The sequence below is a fragment of the Athene cunicularia genome (genome assembly GCF_003259725.1).
Source record: "Athene cunicularia isolate RWA chromosome 4 unlocalized genomic scaffold, athCun1 chr4_part1, whole genome shotgun sequence".
NCBI classification, from domain to species: domain Eukaryota; kingdom Metazoa; phylum Chordata; class Aves; order Strigiformes; family Strigidae; genus Athene; species Athene cunicularia.
In genome coordinates, this window is record NW_020799098.1 from 18,467,600 (window position 1) to 18,491,533 (window position 23,934).

Consider the following 23,934-nt stretch of genomic DNA (forward strand, 5'->3'; position numbering starts at 1 on the left):
TTTCAGTTTATTACTCATTCACTTCAAAATGGCTGTTTAAAACTCATCTTTTCAGTTGTTTAAGAGGTGACTTTATTAAGTGCCTGCATGAGAAAGACCTATTTGATATCATACAGCACTTTAATCTAGTAAAGGCACTCTTTCTTGTAAGTGAGAATAGTTAACTACTGCAACAATTTACTAAAAAATTTAATAGATTCTTCAGTCTAGATGTCTTTAAATCAGTATATAATATCTTTTCTAAAGAACTCCTATAGTCAATTGCTGACAAAACACAAGAATTCTGATGCTCTTTAGCTTATGTTACCTACAAAGTCAGACTAGATTATCATAATACCACCTACTGGGTTTAGAGTCTATTAATTCATGCATCTTGGCCTACTGAAGAAGAAAGTTTTATTAAATACAGCTTTTCTATGTTAATTTTTAATATTTAATTAGAACTACATCATTCTAGGCCACTGGGTACTGCTGAACTGGCTACTGATAAATTACTTCCTGCTGACTAAATTAGCTATGACACACTCTTCTGTAAGTCAATAAATTTGCCAAGGGTCAAAAATATCTCATAAAAGATTCCTTTCACAAAACAGCAGCATGTCTAACTTCTTTGTGCCAGTCTAGAACAGATGGACTCAAATTCTTTTATCTAAGTACCTAACTGTAGCACCTAAATTCTGTGATAAGGAAGGCTGGTTTTGTGTAGTCAGTGGTAGAAGATTTTAGCTGTGGTTCTTACTGGATATATGAATTAGGATTAAATTCAGACTTGAAGACAAGCTACATCATTAGTTATGGAATGGGAATCAAGAAGGAAATAAATAACATGCTCTGTCAAAGATTTTCTTAAGTATACACAACTACTCTTTCTTGTGCTTTTTCTTCTAACAAAATATAATCTCTAAAATGAGGGAGATGTTGCTTTCATATTCATTCCACAACCAATTTTGGCTAAAATGATCATCAGATCAAGCTGATGGCAAATGAAGGTTCTTGATCTTTGTGAAATGTTCACACAAAACTAAATATGATGACCACACTTTCAAACTAGGACTTTCAGTAGGAACAAGCGATTCTGTCACATTTTTAAACACTCATATCCAAATTTCTGGCTGACACTCCTATGGTTTTACTCCTTGAAAAGCTTTATAACTATCTATGTGAAAACATCAAAATACAATCCTGTCTGGCTCCAAAACAAATCTGAGAAAAGTTGCATAAAGAGGATCTTCAGGTCTTATAAAATAATAATGAATAATGGAAACTTCATACAACCTCCTGGTTCAGCAAGAGCTTTCTACTGCAGGTTAAAAAGTCATATACAGCATTCCAATGAAACCCTCCTTGAGTTTGCTGCCAGTTTCTGGCCACATCTACTCCTTACTAACTTGTTTTTTTTCACCCTTCATTGCTAATACATATTCTCTGGTTATATCTTTAGGAGCTTCTGTGCATGTTCTACCGTAACTTTCCCTCAACTGCTGAAGAAAGATTAACTCTTTTCAATTTTTACACAGAAAAAACTCTCTTGAATGTTATGAATGTTATAATCTTTTCTTCATAATTTCCAAGGATCTTTTCTAAATGCTTCTCTACTGTCCTGCATAGTTTGGCTTTTCTTTCAGAGCATTACCCTTCTGAGCAGCTACTGCTTGCATCTGCACAGGTGAGCTCTTCACTACGAAGAATATACCCATTTTCACATCCTAAATCTGAACTCATTATACTACCTTAGACTTCACAAAAGTCACAGATGAAGGTCTGCCACCTTAACTATTTTCCAGAAAGCTGCATTGTACTTCTAGAGTTCATCTTTTTGAATGGAGAGCTTTATTTCTCCCTTCCCATTTTATTCTGAGTCCAAGGATAAATGCATTGTTTTGGTTGTTTGGTTTTGGGGTTTTTTTTTTATCCCTTCCTTTTGATCAGTGTGAGTCCTATGTTTCAGAGTCATCAAAGTACCGTGTGACATGTTGGTCTATAAGGACAATAGCTTTATATGAGCTTCTGTCTATAACAGAAGCATGTTGGTTTTGTTTTTGTTTGTTTGGGGTTTTTTAAATATGGACTATAACAAAAGGCAATATTTGACTCATTTTCTTGGGAAAACTTACAAATTTTAAAACGTGACACCCCAGTATATATGATATACTCAAAAATGATGATACTCAGATTCCATCCCTTGCAAAAGGTTGTAATTCCCCAGCCACATGATGTTTGTCCCTCTTTGGAATGTCTTGGATATGTCCTGGCTGACAGGGTGTGGTAGACAGTGCTGGAGTTAGTGAAAGCTTTCCCATTGGGAAAAAAAATGGTTCTTCACTGAGTAATAGAGATTTTTTGTCTGATTGCCAAAACCTATGGTCAAATAAGATCTCTACCTTAAGTGTCTTGCAGAACAGAGCAGTGTTTTGAATGCTAAAACTATGCTATACTAAATGAAGAATAAAACCTGGTCAAAGATGGTTTATTTTCTTCTTTTTATTTTCTTTATAAAATGGAAAAATTCTAAATATTTTATTTCTGGTTTGCAACGGACACAAATAATTTGTCACATATTATGTCAGAGAGGACATCTTCAGTGCAAGGTGCAAGATGTATTTTGAATTAATGCTGGAGCAAAGTACCCAGAATTCCATCCTTAAGAAGAGATTAATTTGGCTGGTTATTTTTGAAAATTCATCTGTTAAGAGAAAATGTACACAGACATTAAAAGAACCTTCAAGAGAAGTTTTGCCTCATTACAGGACTTTTAGATTAGAAGATGTAATTGAAAAAACATTTTTAGGTAAAATGAAAGATAAATTCTAAAACTATTCTTCACAAATCATTTTCATGTATTACTGATCCCATTGGTACATGATAGAAAGACCCCTTTATGGAGAAGTAATTCTTATTGGAGATAGTATTTATAACTGCCTATTGACGGCATGCAGTGTTCTATAATGACAGTGCTAAAATTGGCTTTTACTTCCTTAAACCATCATTGTATTGAGCCATATAACCAGAAAATCACAATGAAGTGATCTTTCTGTACGCTAATCCTTCTGTGAGAGCTTAATGACTTGTCTGCTCATCTTGGAGATAATAAACTCCACAATGGAAGCAATAGCTGTCTTGGTGACTTTGCATAAATCATTATTTGTAAAAGTGAAAGAAAACCTATACTCAGAAGGTAAGCAATGAGATCACTCACCTTTTTTTGATATTAACTCTGATAATTGGCTTTAAAGCATCTGTATGCAGTGAATAAATAGATAAAAAGCAAAAAATATAAATATTATCCTAAGGTATAATCAATAAGATCTCTTATGTAGTCAGTAACATCATTTAGTATCTCAGAATGATTGACCTTTCATAAGCAAAACCATACGATGTGCTTGTAAATATCAGCATCTTGTTCAAGAACCTGAGATAATACAACACATGGAAGAAAGAATGTAGTCTAACAGGTCAGTGACTGAAAACTGAAGTACTTGTTAAATTTATTTTTACAGGAAAACATGAGAAATCTGAGACTTTCTAAGTAGGAGACTTGAACTCTGTGGGTTGTAGGTTTGTGATTTACAAACTGTCTGCAGAAAATAGTGCTTATGATATGTCCCGGAGAAAACACTTCTGAAAGTAATTGAACAAATGCATCAGGCATAGCACCTACTCTTCCTGTATGTAAGAAAGCACAGCCTGTAGAGAAAATTACTCTGGTATATACAAGTTGTGAGTGCTTGAACACCCATTCAGCCTGAATTTGAACATCAGAATAAATAAAATTAGTCTGTAACTTTATTTCCAAACACAAGAATAAGAAGATGATAGTGAAGGGCTCTATTCTTTTTCTTGTGCTATTGGTTGATTTACTTTTTCATTCCTCTCATTGCATAAAGAGATCCCAATTTTGGTCCTGTGTATGCTTAGTCTTTAAAAGGCGAGAGGAAGGTATCCATCAAACTGTGCACAGAGATAGTAATACATACGTGTGTTTAGACAGAGTCTTGCCTTAGCCTTTGCTTCCCTCATGCTGTCTGTTATTCTCTTGTTGGAGTTTATTTTAGATTAGAGCATGAACTCTTCAGAATGGGGGCTATATCTTTAGTAGTGATTACAGAGTTGAGGCTTTACCAGAAGATGAAGAAACAGAAAAATCAGACAGGAGTAGAAAGAGACAGGGCTGAAAGAATGGAAAATGGGCCCTTTTAGTACTCTACTGGTCAGTGCTTTGGATAACTGAATAGCAAATTTGATTTGTATTGGCATATTTGCAACTCCTGCATCTTCTGTCAAAGATTATTAAGATGTCAAAGAAGATAGGTGGAGAAAATATTAATATAATTCTAAATTATGCAATGAATTTACTTTGGATTCCTTTTCAAAACAACATCTCTTCCTAACCATCCCCACACATTCTTCTCATGTATAAAAATAATTAGGAAATCATTATTTCTCAGGCACAGTAGGTGATTTGCTTCACTTCACATAAATGTATAACTTAGAGGCTGCTCCTTGCTAATAGCTTGAGTAAAATTACTTTTTATTAGAAATGGTGATCTAATATTAAACTAGAAATGGTGATCTAATCTTAAACATCACTTCACTGATGATGTAAAAATGATGCAGAGAAGCTCAGCTTCTGAAGTCAAAGAAGTTCCCTGTGTGGCTGGCTGCTTTAGTCTCTGTGGTGGGCAGGTAGCCCTGCAGCAGGAAAAGCCAGTTCAGATGAAACACTGCAGACAGGTAGACTATCTTACCCACATCTTTAAGCCACTACTCTACTTTGAGCCACTAGTGGACCATTAGCAATCTACTCTTTTCAACTGAAGCTTCCACGAGTAGTTTGGCTTTTAGAATGCTAAACACAGCACAGCACACTAACACACCCTTAATCTGAGGAAGATTAAATATGCTCCAGGAAACAAAAATACCCTCTGTTCAAATGCATAGTGTGTATCCAGACATGAAGACCTGAAATTTTCTTTCTTTTGTAACTGCTGTGCATGAAGCACCATAGGTTTAGTGGCAGAAGGGAAAAGCCTGACAGAGGGTTATTATTAAAAGAGACAGGATCTCATCCAAAATTGGATTTGAAATAATAAATTATCAGTCTTTATTTTCCTATCAATATATCTGCATAGTTTCAATTTATGTTAATATACTTTACAGATAGACTGAACAAACTTTTTAGTGTACAAAGTACTCGTTCTTCTCTTCAGTAAAGAGTTATAATGCACTCTGAGTATTTCTGGAGAACATGCTTTAAAAGGTATGTATCATGCTGGACATTTTGTATTTCCTCAGAGTTTATTAAAGCTTATTTTACACTGTGAGTAATTGTTAAAAAATGTTTGTTGCTTAACTAATTGCTGTGTGTAATGAATAATTTAAAGTTGAATACTTCCTGTGGATCCTCACACCACACTTCATCTGGCATCCATTTTTGTTTCATGCATTTATAATATCCAAAGGCAAAATTTATACCCGAAGAATTTAGTTCCCCCAAAATGCCTTTGATTTATTTTCCTCATTTATATTGCCATAACTTTTGAAGTGTGTCAGGCTGTTATCAAAGTGCTATGGAGGAAATATCCTCTCTATAAAATGCGCAATCAAAAACATCTACCCTGCAAGCTGCTGTTCATGGGAGGACCTTTGTCCCCGAGTTGAAGTCTTTTTAAACACATCCCAGGAATAAAGAACTATCTCTGCAGGACTTTTTTTTTTGTTTTTTAAATGAAGAAGCCTGGGCAAGCAGACAACATACATAAGAAAGATTTTATAATTCAGTTATCCTCCACAATTCATCACTACACTATGAAATGCAAGCCAGATGATAAATATCTTCAAATATTTGATAAATGCATAAAAATGAACCACCTAATTCTAATTATTATAATTACCACAAAAGCCTATATTTAAAAAGAAGTTTTCTGTGGTGAATATTTGAAAGAGTCAGACGATGCCAGACGTGTGACCTTCATTCTGCTACACTCTGTACACTCTGAGAGAGTGTGCAGAGAGCTGAGAGAGGCAGTTCTCTGCATAGAGTTTTACACATCATAGCACATGTATAAGATCTTCAACAAGGACACTTGGCAACCATATATTTGCCATTCCTAACCCTTCTAGGGTTTGACTTCTATAAACAAATAACAGTCTTTTAACTTTAAAAGATTTTTTAAAAATTCTCATTAGGTACAATTACAATGTCTTCCCCATAACTTTAAATATTGCAACAGATTTGAAGTATGGGAACTAATATACTGATATTAGGTCAATCAGCTGCCTAGGTAAAGTGACTTCTAACACAATGGTGTCAGGTAGCCAAATTTCATGTGCATTCTGCTCATTCCTAATCATTTTAATTACCACACCTGTTATTTTGCTTACTGTTGTGTTGGTAACAGTCTGGGTCTAGATCTTTAAAATGTTCACTGTCAAATAGCACTTTTGCAAAATGCTGTTTTTTTTAAAAAAAAAAGTGATGAAAAAATGGAAGATGATACTTTGGCTAAACATGAATGGAATTTTAAGAGACAAAGAAAGGGCAATTCCATAGCTTGAGAACTTTTTTATTGCTGTATTTCAAACACTTGCCACAAACAACACAGGTAATAGCTTTCTTAAGAAAGCTTTTTTCTTAGAAAAAAATTTTTATAACAAAAATGCTGAGAAATATAAAGATGAGTTACTACTATCCTTCAAAGCTACTGGACTTTGCGACCCAAATAACACTTTTCTCAATACAGAGATTCTGTGGTAACCTTAATAAGCAGTCACATAAGGATTTTTAAAAATGTAGGCAATTCACATGTTTCTTAGATATCTGAAGATACGTAAGCTTTAGTTTTGGTTTTACAACATATTTGCAGCATTCATCTATTAATACACGATTTCTAGAAGCTTAGTGATTTATACAATAATAAAAACCAGTTGGTTTTATTTCCAGCTGCAATCATAATTCAAGACTTGCTCTAACTGCTTTTCTCTAAACCTCATTTTTTTCCAAACTGTAAAGTGACATACTAACCTTCCTTTACAGATCCCTATAATGGGGAACTGTATGGGTGAGAATGTTCTATTTTCCCAATGCAATTTTCAGTTTCCTACTTTTTAGTGCACATTATCCTCTCCTTCCTCATTGCTGCACTGAGAAATCCTCGCACCACACTGCTGACAGGAGCAGACCACAGCCTCATTTCAGCTTCCTTTTTTTTCATGTGTAAAATATGATGATAAATATTTCTTTAGGAAAGTGCCTTGCCTTTTTACATAGCATTTTTTTCCCCTGGCAAATTTCAATTACTACAAGACCTCAAATGGAAGCTATTCAAGATTTTCAAGTTAATAGTTGAAAAAAAAAAAAAAAGTTAATTCAGACTGACTATTGGTCGCAAAGTGCTGCTTCACCACTGCACTGCAAGTAATTCAGGGACATCTTATATTCAGTAGTTTGCAAAGTGACTAAATTCAGCATGGACGCCTTTGCAGCAGCCATCTCTAGGAACCACATTGTCAGCTGCATTTACTTGTGTTTATTTTTATACTAACAATTGCTCAAAACATTACTGAGAGGATTAAGAAAATGTATGTAAGTAGAATGACTTGTTTTCTTGGGCCTTATTAAATCAATTTCAGAAACAGACTGTGAAGTATTTAGTACCCTAACGTACCAAGACACCTTGTTTCCAAGCTATAATCAAGTGTCTCTTCACAAGATTTTGAGAGAGGCAAAATGTATTGCTCAATCTGGACCAAAGTGGCCTGGGGGCTAAGCTAAGATATTTTATGGAATTGATCAGGGTCCCTCAGCCAAGAAGGGAAAGTGATGGAGGCAGTCGAGGATATATTCATTCCCAGTGTAGATAGCTACATTTTCAAGGACTTTAGGTTGCAGTGCCTAGCAATTATTCTCTCAAACTTCATGAATTACAGTAAAGGATGAGTATATTGTACCTCTTCCAAAAATAAGCTGAAAAGAGGTCTTAAAATGTACACGAGATGCCCTTTTCCACTCACCCCTACTAAGAAGGTTTGCATTTAAGTTTCACGCATTGAATTCCACATCCTAAAATGCTAATATATTATTCTGAAAACTTCAGCTCAAACCAATTATTTCTGGTGTTTCTATCACTGAATTTAATTTTTCCTAATGCCAATGAATATCTATGCATGATTATTCAGAAATCTAAAAGAATGCATAAGTTGCAGCAACCCTGAATTAGGTGCACATTTTCCAAGAAGAGCTTAAAACATAAGATTAATGGCTGTACAAATCTGTTAAATTGTCCTTTGCATTTCTATACAGATCCCATTATTCCTAGAAAATTTTTCGGGACATTTCAGGTTTTGTCGGAACTAACACAACCTCTCTTATCTTCGAAGCTGGGGTTCCCAGCTGCTGGATAGAGGATGTGCTTTTCTTATTACTCTCATCTGGCACTAAATGATAAGAAGAACAACAACACTCCATTTTAAAACTAGCTGTTGCAAAGAAAAGCTCCTATTGTTACACGGCATGCTGTCAGTTGTTAATATTAATCTCTAAGAATCTAATAATCTAATAAAATCATTTGCATCATGGCTTATTTTGTATGCTCTTCCTTGCAGTACATTGCCAGTAACATGAAGAAAGGGCTTATTTTTCACAATTTAAGCATCTTGTAGCATGGGAGTATTCAGCACATGCAAATGAATTGCTTTAAACAATGAGAAATACCGTGCCTCCTGTGAATGAATTGATTTAAACAATGAGAAATACAGCACTTCTTGAATGAATCAATTTGCAGAATACTGCAAAATTCTTAGCTGCTAATATTTTTAATGAGTCTCACATTCTTTGTATAGGAATGTCTAGAAGATCAAGCAAACCAATCCGCATGACATTCTTATCCTTTTTTTTCTCCTCACCTTTTTCTCTCCTTTTTTTTAATAAATACTCAAAACTTATTGCCAACCAAACTCTCAGATGATAAAAATCCATCCATCATCTTTAAGGCTATTTTAGAAATGTGATGGATTTGATAAACGCAGACACTCACAAAAATCTGTTGACTCTAATGCTGACTTGCTGATTCTACTCCCGTCTTCAGTTCTCTCCATGAACAACCCATAGTCCCTGTAATCTGAATTTCCACCTGAGGCAAGTGTGGCTATTTTCTAACCAGATGTGGTTAGTGCACAATTCTTCTACAAGCTTGCATGGATGTCTCCTACACTCTAAATTGCTGTAGGTACATGTTACTGCTGCAATCCAGTGACCCCATTCTTCATTTAAAGTCCTGATACTTTAACTATTTAAAAGTGTTTTTAAATTGGTCATTTAATGACAATAAAAATAACAATTTCGGGGGGAAAAAAAAAAAAGTAAATATGAGTAAATACCAGACATTGATATACCATTTTCTGATCAGATGCTGAAGTAAAATGACATATTAAAAAGGAATAGATTCTCAGATCCAATAACTAAAAATATGATTCTGGAAAAAAAAATAAAAGTAGAAAGCAGGGTTTAAGGAACCACCCTATGAAGCCTTTTGCAACCGTTAGGGATACTGTAAGGTACAGTCATAGAATCATGAAATCATAAATACATAGAAGAGTTTGGGTTGGAAGGAACATTTAAAGGTCATCTAGTTCAGTCCCCCTGCAATGAGCAGGAACATCTTCAACTAGATCATCAACCCATCCAACCTAACCTTGAATGTTTCAAGGGATGGGGCATCTACCACCTCTTTGAGTAACCTGTTTCAGTGTTTCACCACTCTCATCATAAAAAATTTCTTCTTTATATCTGGTCTGAATCTACCCTCTTTTAGTTTAAAATCATTACCCATTGTCCTATTGCTACAGACCCTATTAAAAAGTCTGTCTTCATCTTTCTTATAAGCCTCCTTTAAGTATTGAAAGGCCCCAGTAAGGTAGCGTTGCAGGAGCGTTCCTTGAGTTTATTCCAGAAAGGCTTTTCCTGGATCTCCATATTCATCATTTAAAGATGTCTGACTGAGAATTGCACAGTCATAGTTTCACTTCTTTTGTAGTCCAAGACCCTTAAAAATGTTATTGCTTCTATCTATCAGATCTCACTGTTATTCAGTGGAAATCCAGCCTTTGTACTCAACAACTAGTGAGTCACTACCAGCCACTTCAAGTACAGTCTTGATTTTGAAAGAAATTAAATCCTGTCTTGATCTTATCTGATGGAGTAAAATCCTATGTATAAGTCACATGTAATACCAGGAAAAGGAGGATTCCATCTCCCTCAAAATATTTAGATATCATAAGGATTTCTATATAAACCTAAGTGCATATGTGTACATATACAATATGTAAGTAAATATGGTAAGATGAATGCGCATTTAAAACTTTTGAAAGCCTATAGTTTCATTGCTTACAAACAAAGTTAAGCTTTCAGTGGCTCCAAGGATGAAGAGTCTGGGCAACCTCTTCCAGAGTCTGGTCACCATCATAGTAAAAAGTTTTTATATTTAAATAGGATTTCCTGTATTTCAGTTTTTCCCCATTTCCCCTTGACCCACACTCCACACCACAAAGAATCAGTCTGTGTCTTCTATACTCCCGCCACATGAGGTATTTATAAATACTGACAAGATGCCCCTGAGCCATCACCTCTCAAGGCTGAGCAGTTCCAGGTCTTGCAGCCTCTCCCCATATGTCAGATGCTCCAATCTCTTAGTTGTCTCTGTGACCCTCCACAGGACTAGCTCTAGTAAGTCCTTGTTTTTGTTGTACTGGAAATTCCAAAATGGACCCAGCCTTCCAAGTGTATCTTCTGAGCAGAGGAGAAGGATCATCTCCCTTGACTTGCTGGCAACACTCTGCCTAAAGCAGCCCAGGAGGTAGTTGGCCGCCTTTGCTGCAAGGGCACATTGCTGGCTCAAGTTTCTGGAGGTGTTTTTTTTTAACATATGCATGAAAGTGCTTGCAAAAACTGGACCCTAAATGTTGTAACAAAATGTTTATCTATAAAACTTGTTCACTAGCACCAGCTACTATTCAAAGGGAGCTGGAGGGTTTCAGGGCATATGGTTTTATATAGATAGTGAGAAACTGTCCCATTGATTGAACTTACACATTCATGCTCAGTAATTCCACAGTGAGCATTCCTCATCCATGGTGAAATGTCTGGGTGACAGCACACATGCTTGGATGAAAATACTAGGTTTCAAGGACTATCCTCAGAGGCTCTGTTTTGGAGGTTACCATACTGGCTTAGCTCTTAGGTCAGGTCTCAGACCTGCTCTCATCGACAGCAGGATCAGGTGCTAGGCTTCTGCTGATGTTGATAGATAATTTGTAAATTGTGTTGTCAACACAACATTTAATCTGCTCCAAACAGCTCATAAACAAACCTTTGATTAATTCTTCCAGTCTGTGTCTTCTGGACAGGATTTACAGCGTTCTACTTGTTTGGATGAAAAATAGAGAGAGACAAGCTGTCACCACTGAGAAAGAGAGTACTTTTTTTTCCTTCAGTATGTAGCTTAAGAATCATTTTATCATGACTTTACTGTATGGAAATGGCAGAAGATTTAAATTTGTGACTGATCATGCATAAGCTGTAAAACTTGATGGACTCAAGAGTGTTCATACCAAATTACCACAAGCTACACACATTTTAGGTCAGGAACATCCAGTTCACAATGCAATAGAAACTTGGAAGCATTATTCCATGATCAATGCATAGGATGACGTTAGCCAATGACATTTGAAAGAGCTGTTTATTTATAGCTTCAGCTGAACATTGCAACACAGCTGGAGGAAAAAAATGAGTAATTTCAAAGACAATTCAGAAGGAAATTTGTTGGGGGTGGGGACATTGAGTTTACTGTGTCTGGACACTTAATATCATTAAAACAAAGAATCTGAAGGGGTAAGGCTTACTTTACTGACCTTGTCTTTTGTTATCACATTAAATTTAACTCATAGCTCAGAGGATTGTGTGAGTTTGGCTTTGAAATATGTTTCATTTATATGTGCCTTTGAATCAGCACACTATCTCTGTTGATTTAGTCCAGTCAAGATGTATGTATAGTTCTGAAGCACTGTTTATGTAAGGTTCTTATATCACCCTCAAGCACAGCTACCATCCAGCAACTCGGGCTTGAAAATTAGAACCTGAATGCCACTCGAATAAAATTCAATACCTATCAAAATAATTATGATACAGCATATACAAGCAGTTTGTGGCTGATATGAAAAGATTAAAGCAAATAGCTATCTATTAATTTCAGGAGTATCAGAAATGTAAATAAGAACCTGACACACCAATTACTTTTTGTATGTTAGCTAGTTTCTGCAATCCAACACTGTTAGATAAAATACATTTTTATAATCTGCATTTCTGAGTCTGCATATTTGCATTTTTAAAGCCAACTTTGCTCTGTGTTTTTTCTTTATTTTTTATACTGCACCTTCTGGGTTTAAAAGACAGAAAAATACAACTTTTTATTTTTTAAATTTTTATTTTGGCACATGCATTAAATTTAATAATGTAAAAGTGAAAAGTCTGTTCCTAAGGAAGGACAGCAATAGATTGATGTTTGTAGATAGTTTGTATATAACACCCAGGGTAATACTAATCCAAATATAGAAAGTAATTACACTGACCTTGATATCTGTCATCATTATCTTGCTTATAGCACAAATGTTTTGCTAAGAATGTCATCAAAACCATAGTTTTAGATCTATTTCCAGTAAGAAACTCCTTCTAATCATTGCTCTACAAATATTGTGGTTTTAAGGATAAAAAAGTATCAGTGTATCTAATCGCCATAATTGTTCCAAGAGAGAATTAAGATAAACCTCCTTCATAGACTTCTTTCCAATGGCTTTCATGTACTTCTTGCAGCGTCAAAGCATTTCAAAACACTGTTTTGTAGAAGATTATCTTGTACCTGGGGAAAAAGAAAGGAGAATAAAAAGAATGATTTTAGGGAGTTAAAACACCTGAAGTGCACTTGATTCTTTCATAGGAAAAGATGTCAGAAATTGACAAAACACCCTAATGTTTCCCAACTTGTAGGAAACATTGCTGGTATACAAGGTACATACCAGCAACATGGCTAAATGTAACACTAGCCCCTGAGAAACAAGAGGCTCATACATTCACACAAAGAGAATAATACACAGTGATTTTCAGTCTTCTGAGAACAGCAGTGGACTATTGGGCTTATTTCATGATTATAAAAGCCTCATAATCTATGATTGCTGCAAGCAGAAGTGATTTATTGGAGTACTCTCACACATATGAGATAAACCTATAACTTGCTGGCAGCTATTTTTTTTTAAAGGAGGGTAATAAAGGAAAGGCCAACAGCTTGCTTACTTTGTAGCTTCAGAAAGCAATGATTTGCAGCTCCAAAATATCAGTTTTGATGAATAGTTGCGGTGAAATTATAAGTGCTGTTGTACAATGAGATAAACTTTCACCTCTATGAGGAAAATATAGATTACAAAAACTGATTGTAAACAATCGATGCTTTATATTCTTCTTCCCTAACTGAGCAATTTTTGAATTTATGCCAGTCTGACCAATACATTAATAATGTTTAACCACTAGGTATTTGTGAAAGAAATTGGAAATTGTTTTTAATTTGTTTGTCTGGTGAAGTGATAACACACTGATACAAGAAGGAGGAAGAAGTGGTATTTATGTGTTTGCTTTTTTCACATGTAAATATTGAAACACATATGCAAGTGTGTGTCCTTTTATGTATATGCACAGTCTTCCACACAATGGAAGGTAAGTAGAGTGAATATAGAGAAGAAACCGTAATGAGTTGCTAAACAATAAAGAAGGAAAATAACTTTAAAGAAGAGTCTCCAATGAGTTATGAAGCTCATTTCCTAAGTATCACAGACATTTTAAACATCCCTTTTACACTTGTTATGTAATCTAAATTAGTCCTATTTTATGTCCTTATTGAGTTTTCTTCAGTTATCTCATCTGTGAAATACAGTGTAAACCACACAGATTATTTGTTCTGTGTAATCCATGGGACGAGGTCTGGGAGGGAAATTTATTATATATATAATATAGTGAGCTGCATTTTAAAAGCCTTGTCCTATTCACCCGACATTGTTCACTTTGATTTCAAAATCAGTGAAAGGTTCACATGCTATATGAGTAAGGAAATGAGTAATGAAGAAAAAAAAAATCAGAACTACAGATAACTGCTTGAACATGACTCTCAGTTTTGCCAAACCTGAACACAAGAAGCGATGTGTTACACTACTTGGATGAGAGCCACAAAAATTCTTCATGCAGAAAATTTAAAATGCTTTGAGATGCCTTCTTTTAGTGTAAATAAGTCAATGGCCTCACATGCATGAGCTCTCATTGCAAATTTAAATCCTGCCCATTAAAAAGAGAGGATACTGTATGGTTGTGGAGTATAAGTGATCTGGGGACTGACATTAAAAAAGGCATATCTAAATCCCCAAAGATAGTCTCTTTGAAAGAAAGAGTGGTGTGTAGTGAAAAAAATAAAAAGCCATGCAAGTGTCCTTTATGTATTGGGATGTAGTACTTAAACGATCATATATATGAAGCAGAAGAATTATATACATGGAAAAATTAATCTGCATTAAAGAAGGATGTGAGTTAACAACAAATTCTCTGTGTGGAAACACTCATTAAGTGTGAGACAGGTTTCACTAGTGCCAAAGCTGGACAAGATTTGCTATCTATTTAATAGGAAAAGTGAAAATTTTTTTTTCTTTCTCTCCCTTTCCCCTTCACCAGGATCCTTCAAAATATTGGTACCTTACAGAGCACATGTTCAACTGATATAAGATCTGTCATAATTCATCTATAGACAAATATAATGCAAAACAGCTGTTTATTCTTAGATGCTATATTCCAAGCATACAGTATTTGGAAGTGATTCAGCTGCTTGAAACAGAGGTGTCTAGTGCCATTTGACACATCCTGGGTTACCTGCAATAACTTAATGGAGCTGGTAGATATGACCCTGGAGTCCTGGCAGACCTTTCTGGACTGGCAGTTAGAAACCATCTTAAACCTCACTGTATGTTATGTTTGCACAAATGGATTGTGCCCCTACTTCTGAATTAATTTAATTTAAAAGAATAGATTATTTTTTTTTAAGCATGCTCAAGTTGAGATCTTGATTCTAACTTTTCTATGTAGATTGATTGAGTGGTTTCAACATTTACCAAAGGAAATTTGAAAGCCCAATTGCCCCTGCTACATGATAGGTTTCAAATTCACCTCATCCTTCTCAGAAGACACCTTCTCAGATGCAAACAGTAAGATATTTTAAAATAGGAGATTCACAAGGTTTCTTCTTCTGCACACAGAACCTTCGAGATTCAAAGTTTTATGTTGTGAGCGAGCAGGGAAACAGTGGCAAAGGACCCCAGGCTGAGGGGAGGAAGTGGAGCCCTCCCTGCCAGTGCAAAACCTGTGTTACTGAAAAGTACAGAAGTGGTCCCAGGAGAAAGTTTCTCATCCATAGACCTTCAGCTCCTCTCAGCAGTCTGCTTCCCCTAGATATTGCTCTCCAACTGCTTCAGCTCACACAGTGACTATGTCCCAAGGAGAAGAAAGCAGAACAGGGAGAAGCAATTTTAAAAGGTCCTTTTTGTGAATCTTTTTATTGGTATTTTGTGTCAGAAAAGTCTAGTTCAGCAAAAATGCAACTTTTGCATGAAAGTATCAGTTCCAGTGAAGCATTCTTTGCAAAAGATTTCCTCAGACACAATTTATGGTGTGAGCTAATGTATCCTAGAATAGGCCATTACTTACTGGAGACATAATTAACTCTTCATTTGTATTAATTGCAAGATGGATTGGAATCTCTGCATTAATATATCCAGGAAAGTACCTTAACCACGAAGCTAGTAATTCTTCTGATATTGGCGTTTTCAGCTTCTTCCAGCTGTCGCTGTTCCACTTGATATGACTGATTGAGTTTTCATTGCGAAGGAAGGACTAGCTCTAGGTTTGAGTGTACAATATTGGAACTGTGATAGATTAGATCATGAGGACTGGAGAATCATCTTAAACTGAGGTTCCATGTATCATCATACATGTCCCATGTATGATCCAGTAGGTCTTTGTCATTTTAAAAGTCATTTGAAATGTCTGTTTTGTCTGAATGGAAAATTTGACTATTTTAAAATTCTCATTGATTTGGGGATAAAAAAGTTCTGGTACATCTCAATTTATTGGTATAAATGAAAATTATTGTCTTTCATACATATACTAAAACCTTCAGTTTACTCCACAAAATAATTTAAAGAATTCTGTTTAAAACAAAATACCAATAAGGAAAAGAGAAAGTTAGAATCCTACATAATTTGATTAAAAGGTGAAAGCTAACCAAATTTAAATCACTGAATATCTACTTTTTACATAAACCCAAAGAAAGTAACCCATTTTACTACTAGGTCTAATCAAGCAAAATATTAAACAGAAAAACAAGGTGAAAATTGAATGAAAAGCAAAGAGTGACCAAATTGCATGTTTTCTAAAGATGCCATCAACTTTTATCTTCAGCCTGATTTGCTATTTGATTTAATTTAGAATTTTTGTAACTTTGTTTCTTCAGATGCACTGTTCTGTCATTTAATTTCAGGGCTTTTATGACTTTCAAATAATTTTTTTTTGAAATAATTTAAATTACAAGCAAGTTAAATAAAACATTTGTTAATTCTTTCTTGTTTTGTGCTCAAATGCTTTGGCTGGATTTTTATCAAAGCACAGGATCATATAATATGAATAAACTATCCCTTACAGCCATCAAATGCCTTCTTTTTTTGGTCAGGAACCAAAAATAAGATTAATTATGTAATCCTCCAAAGAGAGATTTCCAGTTACACTTTAAATGAAATGCTCCCCCCTTAAAAGGATTTAACTCAGACTTAATGAGAAAGTTATTGTATGTAAATTAAATACACACTGATTAGTATGAATATTTATCGAACTGTAACAATAATTTGCATGAAGATAGATGTTGAACAACTGAATTTCAGTAAATATGTTCCTAATAATTATTTAACATTCACTGAATTATGCAACTAAATGATTTTTTGGCAAAGATATTGAGCATTTATTATATATTATAGGCCAAATTGTATCATTACTTTCACAGGTGCAATCCCATTTAATTAAAGGGGAAGTTGTTGTCACATAACTGAGGGCAAGATGCAATCATATATACCAACTGATTACTAAGCATATTTAATGACATTGAACAACAGTTCTTAGATCTAAAGAAGCCATTCTATTTCAAAAATTCATTGAAAATTAAGCTGAATGATCCAGTCATTTTTTCCTTTCTAATATACCAGGCACCCTTCAAACAGTTCATGTCTGTGGAGTTTCTTGAATGCTCCCATTTGTAACCTGGTTTTTGAAGTTTTGACAGCTTGTTTCATTGTGCCACGTATCCTACCTGTACTCCAGCACCAAGCCTGGATAAAAAGTGTAAGGGAAAACCACCCTCACTCAGTTCTTTTCTACTGCTGCTCCTCTATGAAAGAGTCCCTGTGTCCAAAGCTAGTGTAATTTAGCTATGGAAATATTCAAATTTAGTTTGGATAATACTAGTCTTCCCTCTTCTAGATGCAGTATAGATTAGTAAAAATATTATGTGTGACATCCTTAGTTTTGCTAAGTCTAGCATTTGGTATCGTACTCAGCTGGAGGAGTTTTGAGACAATTTCTAAAATTTCTTAGAAGAAAGCTATAATCTTGAGGCTACTGTCAGGACTGGCACTTTCTGAGCCTCTTGTTCAAGTCAGTCTAGTCAATAGTTCAGGAACTAAGCATAAAGAAAGATTAAACATAAGAGACAACCTGTTTCTGTAGGTCAGTGATGACAATATTCATTTGGGACTGGAGATCATCCTGACCTCAATCTATTTTTGAAATTCTCTCTAGTGTCTCTTAAATGCTTATTCAGTTCTTGAATCAATTATCAGAACAGAGATTCTCCATCCTTAGGCTTCCTTGTAAACAACAGAAAGAAGAAATGTCACAGATTTTGTTCTAGGAATAGCTTAACTTAGAGCTATTTGGGAGCTTGCTGCATACCACTAATACTAAAAGTCTCAAAGAGAATGAAACAGGACAGAGAATAGAGCCTGCAGTTATGCCTTTTGCACTTATTTGTCAGTCCACTCCTATATTTACTTCTCATGCCACATCTTTTGAATCAGCATAATGTCACAAATTCTCTCCCTCACATGTGACAGTGAAGCATTGGAATGTGTATTGGGATTTGCATGTTCACTGCACATCCCGTGCACTTCAGCCAGAGGTGGGAAGGATACTGAAGGGGAAGACATACTTCTAAAGGAAAAATCTGTCAGTCATGGTGCAGTGGTCGTCCATCTTGTTCCTTTCTATCTGTCAGTACCACAAGATATGTGGAAATAGATTGTGTCTTTGAAATCTCAAGGTCTTTCTATGAGCTATTTGAACAGAAAAGGTTCCTATTCTTAGCTGGAAAATCCATCTGGAATTTTCTTCTCCATCCACTGCCAAATTCTTCAGATTACATATTCTCTTAAGTATAAGAAATTTAATTCCATCATACAATCTTATTTTAGTATTTACATATATCATGAAATTGCCTTGCTTTCTGGTCTTAGTCTAATTTTTAGAAAGCTAAAAATGGAAAATATACATGTAAGGAGGTTTCTTAGTACATCACTGAACTGTGGACACGTACAGGAATGACCCTCTTATTTTAAAAAGTTAATGACATTATCAACTGGATGGAAAGGAACAGAATTATGAAAAGGGTTGCATAAGAATATTACCTATGTTTAATAAATCTTCTACAAGGTTAAGATTTAATTGTAATATCACCAATGTAGATGACAAATGCTGATGTGTTTTTTGTAAGTAATCAAAATTAGAAATCCTGAAGTTAATCAAATCTGAGTTAGGACCACTTTGGAAAAATTAGTATCTAAGGCAAATAAGGTAGAGCAAAAAAAGTATACTTAAAAGAATATTTCTTTAGAGAAATGTCTTAATTTGCATTACCAGCACTAAGTTACATTATTTTTCTTGGTATTTTAAGTATAAAAATTTTTAAGTATAAACACAAATAACAAGCTGAGGTAGGCCTTGTCTTCCACTATGCTTTGATGAAAGTTTTTAATAATAATGGTAACCATAAGTTGATTTAAATGGCTTTCTACTTTTAACTATTTTTAAATCAAATGGTTAGTGATAAACCTAGCAAAAGATTTTCAGTTACCTGATTGGGCAGTCAACAGCTTTCATCAGAGCTATGAAATGAATGAGGAAGGCAAAAGAAACTAGACGCTCTTTCAGACTCCTTGCTGTTCCACCTTGACTGTATTTTTCACACACCATATCCTAATCCAGGCATCACTGACAGCCTCTCACTCATTGATTTTATCACTTTTTTTTTGACACAAAGCAAAATCTTTCAAGCAAAATCCTTGATTGTTTGCTTCCTAGTCCTGGAAATAAAAGGTGTCATAGTTTCCAGCCAAGAATTCCCAGAAGGGTTATTAGCTAATGTCCATCTCTATTATAACCTCCAGCACTCAAAATCCTGCAAGTGTAAAACCTCTTTCAAACCAAGATCATGCAGCCTGTCCAGTCTCATAAGAATATCCCTATTATTGATAGACATTAGAGCAAGGTGTTTTCAGCTATACCTTTTCTAAGCAGTCAAACAGGGCAGACTTCTGTTGCAGATGTAATTTCAGGAGGGAAGTATTACTTTCAGTGCTCCGACAAGGCATTGCCTCCTGCAGTCTCCAAGTGGGGAATGCAGAGGGGAAACAGAAAAAAGGAAAGAAAGGCATTAGTCAAGAACTGAAGGGGTTTGAGCTGTGCTACCATCCTGCATATCCTGCCCTCTTTTTCTTTTTACTTAGGAGTCATAGATATAGTAGTCTCTTTGTTCAACCTCTGCATGGTGACTGGCAAAACCTCTCTTCTTGGAAAGAGGTAGTCTTCTTAGAAGTAAATGAAGCCTTGGTATGAAGAAGTATGACCATATACCTCCTGCAGTGTGGCCAAGGATGAGGTTGGGCCTTCAAGCAGAGCTGCAGTACAGTATTCATTGAGGATGAAGGAATGGAGGGACTAAAGACCTCTTAAGACTTCTTAGCAACAATTTTGCTACTTCAGTGGAGCAGAAACAAGGAAAAAAAATAATGAAAAATTACTGAACCAGTGAACACAAGAGAGATTTAAACTTGTAGATCCTATTTCCTTCTTTTTCCTCCTTCTTTTTTTTTTAATCTTCTTGATTTATTAGAATGTGGAGAGGGAATGGAGAGAATATTTCTCTATCAAGATTAATTCTTACTTGGGTTTTTGTTCAGGAAAGAGCACCAGACTTTGAATCCCAGTGGAGGGGATGTGATTCTCTGTGGCCCTAAGCAAGGAGTTTGTGTCAAGAGTTGACTCTCTCCCCTGTGTACTGGAGTCTGCTGAAGAGGATCCAGACACATAAATCCTTTTATGGATTTGGCCTTAACCTTGTCAAGTTCTGCATCGTGGGTTTTTTGTCAGCTCCCAGACTAAGAGGACATGTTTAGATGTGTTTATTCTCTTAATATCTGTTTTCTCTGTAAAGTTTCTGTTCTAAATCAGACTGTTTTGGAGATCATTATTTTATGTTGTCATTTCCTGTAAGAAAGAGTTTAAGTGCTTACCTGACACTGGACTTGCTGAGTTGTCAAGCTGAATAGAAAGATCCCAAGTACTTAGAAATTTTTGTTGCTAGTCTCAGACAAGTGAAGAGATCAGAGATGTCTAGGGCAAGAGTGCTGGTCCCAGAAGGTTGATGGCCAGGTGTCTAAGACTGGTTGGAAAATTCTTACTGCAGTCAAAAATGAGGCAAAAGGTACAATTAACTCAGAAACTGCTGTAATTTGTATTTCATTATTAGTTGTAAATCAATACAAATAGTCTTGCCAGACACAGTCAATTGCTTTTTTAATAAAAGAAAATTAGTAATGAAAGACAATGCAGTATGTGTGAGAAATGTATATATTATAAAAACTTTTCACATTGTGTCTCATGAATCCTTAACCTTACATGATTTACAGAAAAAATAAAGGAAGAAGTTTCCTTTACTTTTTCTACAATTAGTGTGGAGCTCCCATACCAAGTAACTGATGTGTCTACTGATTAGTATGGTTTAATTGTAACAAGATATTCCTAGTGTACATCAGACTTTGTGAACATCTGGAGCAGAAAAGAGTCTGTACTGAGAACAGCAATTAATAAAAGACCCCAGAAGAGTCAGATCATTGCAGGGATCTCCCAACCTCATAAACTACACACTGAGAAAGAAGGAAGAAAAGGTAAGCAGCTGGAGGGACCATCCATTTAGACTCTGTTGGACTTCCTGGATCAGAACCTCAGTGTACAGGAATCAGAGGGCACTCTTTCCTATGCACTGTGATCAATCATTTTAGCCAAAAAACTGCTGTTTTTTTTCAACCAAGAAGATACTCATAACATTAGATTTTAAATTTCCATGTTTATGAAGTAGTGTTACACAAAGTATAAACATAAAACATTCTGGGGTTTTATTCTTTTAGAATAGCCTTTTAAAAATTAAAAGAAACAGATAAGCATTTCAGTCACTTGACATTTAAAATTCTTTTGACAATGGTCTCCATTGCTACCACAGTGCATTGTTTCAAAATGCTGCCCTGTCTGTTACATAGTCCAAGGCAGGACTGAGGTAATAGTGGCCCTCTGATGAAGTGTTTGTACATAGGTTTGTGTTACAGAGGGAGAGCTATCCCATTGAGTGGGAGGAACCTTAACATGGGCACTGGAAAAGCTCTCACATGCGAGTACTAGAAAGCCCTTGGACAGGTAACACGTAAGTATTATGGATGACAAAGAAAGAAGTTGCAGATGAGATAGTGGAAGAGCCTGAGCAATGACACAGCTCTGGGTGCTCTGTAAGGAGCCCAGGCAGTACTAAAGCAATTTCAAAGCACTCTTTTGTCTTCAAAAATTGCAGAAGACATTTTGTGTTCTTCTATCCCTTGAGGTCTCCATGCATAAAAGTAATTAAAAACAACATTTGCCTTCTCTTTATCCTGCTCTGTCTTAGTCATTCCAAGGGATTTTTTTTTTCTCTTTTAGTGTAATGGCACATTTTTGGGGTGTTGAAATAATTTGTGAATACAATGTTGATGTTCGTAAACATTGAAAAACCTCCCAGAGTTTGTTACTGCCATTGTGAAAGATGTCTCACTCTACTATTATCTTAGCTTTATGATATCATGTTTTGTGTGGGATGAGACTTTGTGCATATATTAAAAGAAACAAAGACAATAATTATTGAATCGGCACACCAAGAGCAAGAGTGGTTCTTTAATCACAATCTATTCCATGAATACTGAGTAGAATACTACAGTAAAAAACCCTGATATTTTGACTGAGACATAGCAGAGCTTTAGTGCTCATAATACTCTACTTTTATGGGGTCATATTTCTGTCTAAGATATATTAGTAGATTGTGCCAAGATTTAGGCTGTGCAGCTGCAGGAACTTGAAAAGTTGCCTCCAGTGTACCAGATACGAAACACGCAACATTAAATTTTGTGAACTATAACAGTTAGCTAAGTGTATGATGTCTCTTTAAGGAAAGAGATTCAAATCAGGTTTCATCGAGGGCGCATTGAAACAAATGTGTATTTTGCTTGTAAAATGACCAGAACTCCAGGTCTTTACCAGAAAAATGACAACAAGTTAGATCATTTGATATCAGTTTCCAGCTGTTCCTTGGAAGAAGACTGTGCCACAGAAAAGCTGACCTCTATCCAAAGGGAATTAACAGGATAGAAACCTATTAAGGTTCTATATATCAGCTGTTGATATCAATTCCATGCCATATTGTAAAAGGGATTATTAAGAAGGAAGGAAAGATTATGTGAAATTTTAATGGGATATTCTAAAAAGATTATTTAATTCAATTTACATTTTGTATTTTTACTCCCATATCTGTTGATAGCTAATATGAGATCCCAACAGGCAAAGATGTGTTATGATGCAGAATTCAAATAACTGTACACTTCCTGTGTTTGTTTGCTTATAAATTGAGACGAAGGAGTTTAGAAATTACCTGGGTATGCTATGGACAGTCACAGAATCATGGAATTATTTAGGTTAGAAAAGACCTTTAAGACCATCGAGTCCAACCACAAACCTAACATTGTCAAGTCCACGACTAAGTCATCTCCCTAAGCACCATGTCTACATCTCTTCTAAATACCTACAGGGATGATGACTCCACCACTTCTCTGGCCAGCCTGTTCCAATGCTTGATAACTTTTAGTGAAGAAATTTTTCCAAATATCCAATCTAAACTTCTCCTGGCACAATTTGAGGCTGTGTTCTCTCATCCTGTCACTTGTTACCAGGGAAGAGTCATTCCACTATTCTAAAGTTTTACTAATAGCTTGCATTACTACTTTTTGTAATGATGCCAGCTGTATGCTTGGGTAGTAACACATGGGAAAGGAAAACAGTTTCAAAAAGGTGTTCAGAAGGTAAGTAGCCAAGTCCCAGTGGTATTTGAGGACCACATCTCCTGTTTTAGAAGTAGGCACCTAGAATCCTGTAGAAGATCTGATATAATTATTACTGATATGATGTGTTCCAATACCCAGGGTTAAGTGTGTTCAGTGTAGAGGGCTCTATCATTTTGCTTTCCTAATGCAGGTTATAGAGCGTACTAATACATTTTGACTATACTCACTTAGACAAAGCCTTCCTTTTCCATCCATAGTGTGCAGAGGATGTGAGCACATAGCATTTTGGTATCCATGGTCTTACTGAGAGTGATTCCCAAGTAATCACTGGAGACAGAAAATCCTGAGAAGTAGACTAAAAATCTAAGAAATGGAACAAGATATAAAATGGTTGATCAG